Genomic DNA, 6998 nt, shown 5'->3' on the forward strand with positions numbered 1-6998 from the left:
GAATCCAGTCAGAGGGATTTTTATGGAATCTGGGGATGGAAATGGGAGGCTCTTCCCTGAGTCACTGAGATTCCAAGTGAACTCCCTTGTTCCCTGAACTCCTTCCCAGAGAGGGAGTGGGAGAGGCTGGATCCAATGTCAGGCTCTGGATCCAGGCTGGGAGAGCCGAGGGTGTCCAGGCTGGAGAAGAGAAGGATCCAGAGAAACCCTGGAGCTCCTTCCAGAGCCTAAAGGGGCTCCAGGAGATCTGGAGAGGGACTTGGAACAAGGGCTGGAGGGACAGGACACAGGGAATGGCTTCCCACTGCCAGAGGGCAGGGAGAGATGGGAGATTGGGAAGGAATTCTTGGCTGGGAGGGTGGGGAGGGACTGGGCTGGAATTCCCAGAGAAGCTGTGGCTGCCCCTGGATCCCTGGGAGTGTCCAAGGCCGGGCTGGAGCCACCTGGGATAGCGGGAGGTGTCCCTGCCCATGGCAGGAGGTGGAATGGGATGAGCTTTGAGGTCCCTTCCAACCCAAACCATTCCATGATCCACAAGTTCCCTCAGCACCTCGTTATCTTGATTTCCAACCCCTCCAGGAGTCAGGAACTGTCTCCCTGCTCATTCCAGGATGAATTATCACGACGTTCCCTCACAGATCCAGGCTGAGCTCAACTCCGTGCCGCTCTCCCGCTCTCAGCTCGTGCCACAGGAGATGCCAAATCCAAAGGAAAAGCAGGAAAACATGTTAACACCCTGCACCAGCTCCATGCCTGCATTTACACCAGGAAATCTCACTGGAATCACCTCAACAAAACCAGGGAAAAGCCTTTCCACTCTGTTTAACCCCTCTGTTGTCCTTTATATCTGGGAATAATTGAGGAGATTCATTCCCTCCTAAACACCGGGATGCAGGAATTACAGCGGGATCTTCCTTCATCTGGTTTCCAGGGCGGCGCTGGAGCCGCCGTGATTTAAATTTTAATTTATTTTTTTTTTTAAATTCTTTAATTTTAATTTTTTTTAATTAAAAACCAAAAAAAACCACGAAAAACAGAACCGCTCAACGCTCGGAGGCCTTTTTAAGGAATGCCCAGGAATCTTCATCCCAAAAAGTCCTTCTAATCAGAAACTGCTCCCTGGCCGAGGAACAACCCTCCGACTGACCCGAGGAACACGAAATTCCGCCGTGGAATTCCGACTTCCAGCCGTCTCCACGTTCGTGCTCGGCCGCTTTCGGTCGATTCCCTTTATTTTCCTTCCTGTTTCCCCCCCCCCCCCCCCCCCCCACCCAAAATATTTAGGAGGACGGCTTTTAACGATTTCACGGCGGAAATATCCCACTTTTCCCCCGATTTTTTTCTCTCCCCCCCCCCCCCCCCTCGATGTTTCCTCCGGCCAAAACCACGTCTTAATGCACCTCCCCAGGCAAAGATTAATCCTTTCCAAGGAAGTTAATTTAAAACATCGGCCCCCTGAGCGCTCCAGGCAAGCGGGATTGTTTTGGAAAGCTCAGTCTTAAAGGGTTCAGAGCCTCAATTTAATTCAGGTTTTCGCTCCCCACAAGCCCCGACACGTCCCAGGCGGCAGCAGGGTAATGTGATATTTTCCTGCAAGTCACTGCAAGGAACGAGAAGCAGCTTCCCAGTCCCTTTATTCCCGTGTTTTAAGGGATACACGACACGTTCTCCGAAGGAAAAAAAGCTGCCTGAGCCAACGAAGAGATCCGTGAGTGTCACTAAATCATGGAATCGTGGAACGGTTTGGGTTGGAAGGGACCTTAAAGCTCATCCAGTGCCATGGGCAGGGACACCTCCCACCATCCCAGGTTGCTCCAAGCCTCATCCAGCCTTTCCTGGGGCACTTCCAGGGATGGGGAGTCCGCAGCTTCTCCAGGTACTTCAAGCAGAAAACTGGATTCCTTCTGTTCTGGTGGGAAGAATCCATTCAGTAAACGTTCCTCGGAAAGAAAACTGGGGAAGGACCAAATAAAAATCTTACTTTCCCTCCGCCTGGAATTAGTTTTCAGATTCCAGGAGTGAAATCCAGCTGCTGGACAAGGATTAACCGGGAGAAGGGAATCCAAAGGCATGACGGGTGTCAAATGAGCAAATCAGACATTAAATCAGGTTACATGAGGAGAGGGGAGGGAAAACAGGGAGGGTTTGGAGTACCTGGTGCTGGAATTTGGAGGGATCCCGGCTGCTGACGGGGACCACGCTCCCATAGACGTGCAATTCCCGGACGATGGAGACGCCCCCCTTCAGCTCCGGCCGGAAGGATTCCTCGGAGCACTTCCGAAGGCGCAGGAGCCCGACCAGAATGTCCTGCTCGGGGTCTTCGTAGGACAGGAAGGTCTCCCAGCCCCCGTTGGCCACGTAATCCCTTCGGATCAGCTCAATCTGGGCGGGGGGGAAGGAGAGGGGAGGGAGACAAAGAGGGGGGGAAAAAAAAAAAGGAAAAAATTTCTTTAATAATCCTGGAGCGACGCCCTGGATGGACCGAAGGGAATTTCACGGCTCCATAAACTGTTGGGATTCACAGCTTCTGAAAGATCAGTTTAATCCCAGATGGATTTGGGCAGTGCTGGGTGAGAGCTGCAGGTCCTGCAGACACAGCCGAGGGAAACACGAGGCTCTGCCATGGAAAGGGTTTGTCCAAGGGACACCTCTGGGCTCCTGTCCCTGCCCACAGGATTCCAAGAAGGACTGGGAGCCCACGTGGTGACTTGTGACACTGAATCATGGAATGGTTTGGGTTGGAAGGGACTTTAAAGATCATCTCATCCCACCCCTACCTCCCACTATCCCAGGTTGCTCCAACCTGGCCTTGGACACTCCCAGGGATCCAGGGGCAGTCACAGCTTCTCTGGGAATCCCAGCCCAGACCCTCCCCACCCTCCCAGCCAGGAATCCCTTCCCAATCTCCCATCTCTCCCTGCCCTCTGGCACTGGGAAGCCACTCCTTGTGTCCTGTCCCTTCAGACCTTGTCCCAAGTCCCTCTCCAGCTCTCCTGGAGCCCCTTCAGACTCTGGAAGGGGCTCCAAGGTCTCCCTGGATCCTTCTCTTCTCCAGCTGAACCCCCTCAGCTCTCCCAGCCTGGCTCCAGAGCAGAGGGGCTCCAGCCCTGGGAGCATCTCCATGGCCTCCTTTGGACTTGCTCCAGCAACTCCACATCCTTCTGATTTTGGGATCCCAGAGCAGGAGGCAGTGCCCCAGGTGGGGTCTCACAAGGACACAAGGCGTGGTCTCACTCATCTTATAAAGCAGAAACCTAAAATCTCTAAATTCTGGAGCGGCTCGAGTTCCACAATCACTACAGAATCAGCGGGAGCAGCAGCTCTTCCCTCTTCCCAAGGGAATTGCTCTCATGGAGATGCAGCTCCAGCCCCAAACTTGCCGGTGCAGAAGGAGCGGTTTGGCCTCACAGCCTTCACTAACCCCACACTTACAGGTCCAGGTCTCTCCACAAGCAGCACAAGCGGGGTTTTCACCCCTTTAGACCCCAAAACCAGCCAGACCAGCACCCTGAGAACTGCCTCAAACCCCATTTTCTGGGAACAACCCGGACAAAAGCCGCCCTGGAAGATCCCAAGGGGTGGAAGGGAGAAGGGAAGTGAGAGTTGGCGGACGGTGGAGAACGCGCCAAACACCAGGGGTGGGGTTGGGTGATAAAGAGGAACTGGTAGAGGAAGTGAAGGGGAGAAGAAAATAAACTTCTCAAGTTGCTTTTGATCCGAAAGGAATCGGGATTCTGGGCTTCCTGATGTTTTCCAAGTGGGGAACAGTCAGAGGGTTTGCTGGAGGAATGGAGGGGCTGGAGCGTGTCCAGGGAAGGGAACAGAGCTGGGGAAGGGGCTGGAGCAGCAGGAGCAGCTGAGGGAGCTGGGGGGGCTCATCCCAGAGAAAAGAGGGATCAGGGAGGACCTTCTGGCTCTGCAACTCCCTGATGGATCCAGGGAAGGGTCGAGTTCTGCTCCCAGGGAACAAGGGACAGGAGGAGAGGGAACGGTCTCCAGCTGTGCCAGGGGAGGGTCCGGTTGGACACCAGGAGGAATTCCTTCATGGAAAAGGTGGTCAGGCATTGGAAGGGGCTGCCCAGGGAGGCGGTTGAGTCCCCATTCCTGGAGGGATTTCAAATCCCTGTGGATGTGGCCCTTGGGGACACGGCTCAGGGGTGACCTCGGCAGTGCTGGGGGAACAGTTGGACTCCGTGATCCTGGAGATCTTTCCCAACCTGGACAATTATGATTCTTCCCAGTCTCACTGCAAAGACTAAAGGCATTTTTTTCTGCACCTCCTCTGTTGCCCCCAAATCCATGAATTAAAGATTTGTTTACGGAGAATTCCGTCTGGGAATGTGTCGCCCGCTCCTCTCCACGTCCAAGCCTGGCTGAGCACAGCTTAAAATTAAACAATTAAACCCTGTCCTAACTGCACCAAAGCTCATCTCAGCTTCAAAATGCTGAAGTGAGATCATGGGGTAAGAGCTGGTTTGGCTTGAAATGTTATTAAACACTGAGTTTCAGACTGGAAAACTCCTGGATTCTCCCGAAGACAACATGAAACAAATAGAAAATATGGCTCCAATTGCTTGTCCTCCGGCAGGGACTTCCCTGGGAGGGTGGTGAGGGACTGGAACAGAATTCCCAGAGAAGCTGTGGCTGCCCCTGGATCCCTGGATGTGTCCAAGGCCAGGTTGGAGCAACCTGGGATAGCGGGAGGTGCCGGGGTTGGAACTGGATGAGCTCTAAGCTCCCTTCCCACCCAAACCATCCTGGGATTCCAAGATTCTATGACCAGATTCCATGTTATGCCCACCTCCCCTCCAAAAATCCACTTGTAGACAGAGATGGGCCAGGACAAACAGGAACCTTCACCAGGAGCCTTTTTATTGTGGCATTTTTATGGCAACACAAACACGTTACCAGCCAAGCTGAGCTGCTCGAGGGGTTTGTTATTCCCACTTCCCTGGGCACAGAGGGTTCCTGGGATACACAACTCCCCTCAGAGGGTTTTTCAGGGACTCACGAGGTGCACAGAACCTTTTTCCTTCTGGGATAACGGCACCAATGTGGCAAAAGCCAATCCCAAATCACCGCCTGGGCGGGGCACAGCCACGTTGCAGTTCCCAACGCCAGTCACGGAATCCCACAATGGTTTGGGTGGGAAGGGACCTTAAAGCCCATCCAGTTCCAACCCTGACACTTTCCACTCTCCCAGGTTGCTCCAAGGGAATCCAACCTGGCCTTGGACACTCCCAGGACAGTCCCTTGTCCCTAAAACGTCCCCCACCACTTCCCTCTAAAACCCCATTAAATGCTTTGCACATTTATTTTAAACTTCTTTTGACAAACAAAGGCAAAACGCAGGGGCAGGTTAGGCTCAGCCTAAACCAGCTCCTCCCAGCTTAAAAAAATCTGCTTTATTCCTTCCCAGGCTCTGTATTATCCTTATCTTGATACAACACCACTACCCCCTCCCAGTTTTTCAGAGACAGCAGCTCCAAAGCCTCACACTTTCTGCCTGAACACTAATGGAGCTTCATATCCTTAACAGAGCTGTCATTGCCCCTCAAAAACCTGTCACTCCAACGTCTCTTTACTCCAACAACCCACCTGAGCATTTTTAAGGCTTTATTCCACAGCAGCCTCAACCACGGTGGGAGCAAAAAAACACTTTCCTTCCTTCCTTCCTTCCCCCCTTCCCTGCTCCTACTTGAAAAGGCAGCTCTGTAAATAACCGGTGGAAAAAAAAAACAAACCAAAACCAAACCACCAAAAAAACGACTTCAAATTGGCTTTTTTTCAAAGGCCCCAGACTTAGCAACGACAAATAAATTATAAGCAGAGTTATGTATTATAAAAATACACGCCCGGCCCCCGCCGATCCCGCCCGGAAAAGGAGCCGTGATTAATATGAGTAAGTGGAGCCCAAAAGAAGAAGGCCCACGCCCGGCCCCCGCCGATCCCGCCCGGAAAAGGAGCCGTGATTAATTGGAGCCAGGGATTAATTTCTTTTGAGATGTGACAGGGGGGGGACGTGTTTACTCGTGGAGCCAAGACAAACATCGTACACCTTGTCATCAGTCTGAGGCACAAGAAAAAAAAAACGGTGCCATCCCCCGGAATATTCCTCTCCCTGGCTTGTCATGATAAATCCCGCTCGCTCCCGACTGCATAATGACACCCTCCTGCCACTCAGCCAGACGGGAGCCTAACAAAGGGGATTTTGCTTTGAAAACCCTGTGATAAGCTATTTGCTAACTGCTCTCCTCTCCTCCCCAAAATCGGAATTTACAATTTAAATCAGGTTAGAGGAGCTGCCAACAGACAGCTCGGGGCGGGGAGAGGCTCCGTGAGGTGACCGCAGATGAGGGGGCAGCGCAGAGGCAAAGGGGTCTGGGCAGCCCCCATTCCTGCGGGAATGGGGTAGGAACGGGGTCATTTATCTGGGAGTCTTGTCCCTTTCTGTGTGTCGCAGGTGGGGTGGGTGGCACTCCCCCCGAAGACACGGAGGGAAGCAGGATGTGGCTCCCCAGAATCCCTGGGAGAAGGTCTTTCGGCGCCGGACTCGGAGAATATTCCCTCTGCCCAACTCCCGGAGCCAAATTCAGGGTCTCCCTCCAAGCCTAAAGAAATCCAGGGATTCTCCAAAGCACCGGGGAGAGGATCTTTGATAGGAGTCGCATCCTAATCCCAATTTAGTGGCTCATATTTAGGAAGCGTGTCCGTGCCCATCCTGACCAGGAAGTGCCATCCTGACCCAGCTCCCGCCTGGCACAAAGAATTCCTGTTTGGAAGTGAAGGTAACATCTGATGGACAAACTCCGGAATCATTGCAGTCCCTCCTTAATGGCAGCAAAGGAACAGGAGGAGGATATTTCCAGGGCATGATTTATTACCCACAGCACACATGGAGAGTAAAATCAGGGCCCCTGTGCTCCTAAAAGGCTCATTTCCTTGGGTGCCATGGAATTCCCGATCCCTCTGTGGAAGGATTGATCCCTCCTTGGGAC

Source organism: Pipra filicauda, unplaced genomic scaffold (assembly GCF_003945595.2).
Source record: "Pipra filicauda isolate LSUMZ 115617 unplaced genomic scaffold, ASM394559v2 scaffold1050_size34494_pilon, whole genome shotgun sequence".
Lineage (NCBI taxonomy): Eukaryota > Metazoa > Chordata > Aves > Passeriformes > Pipridae > Pipra > Pipra filicauda.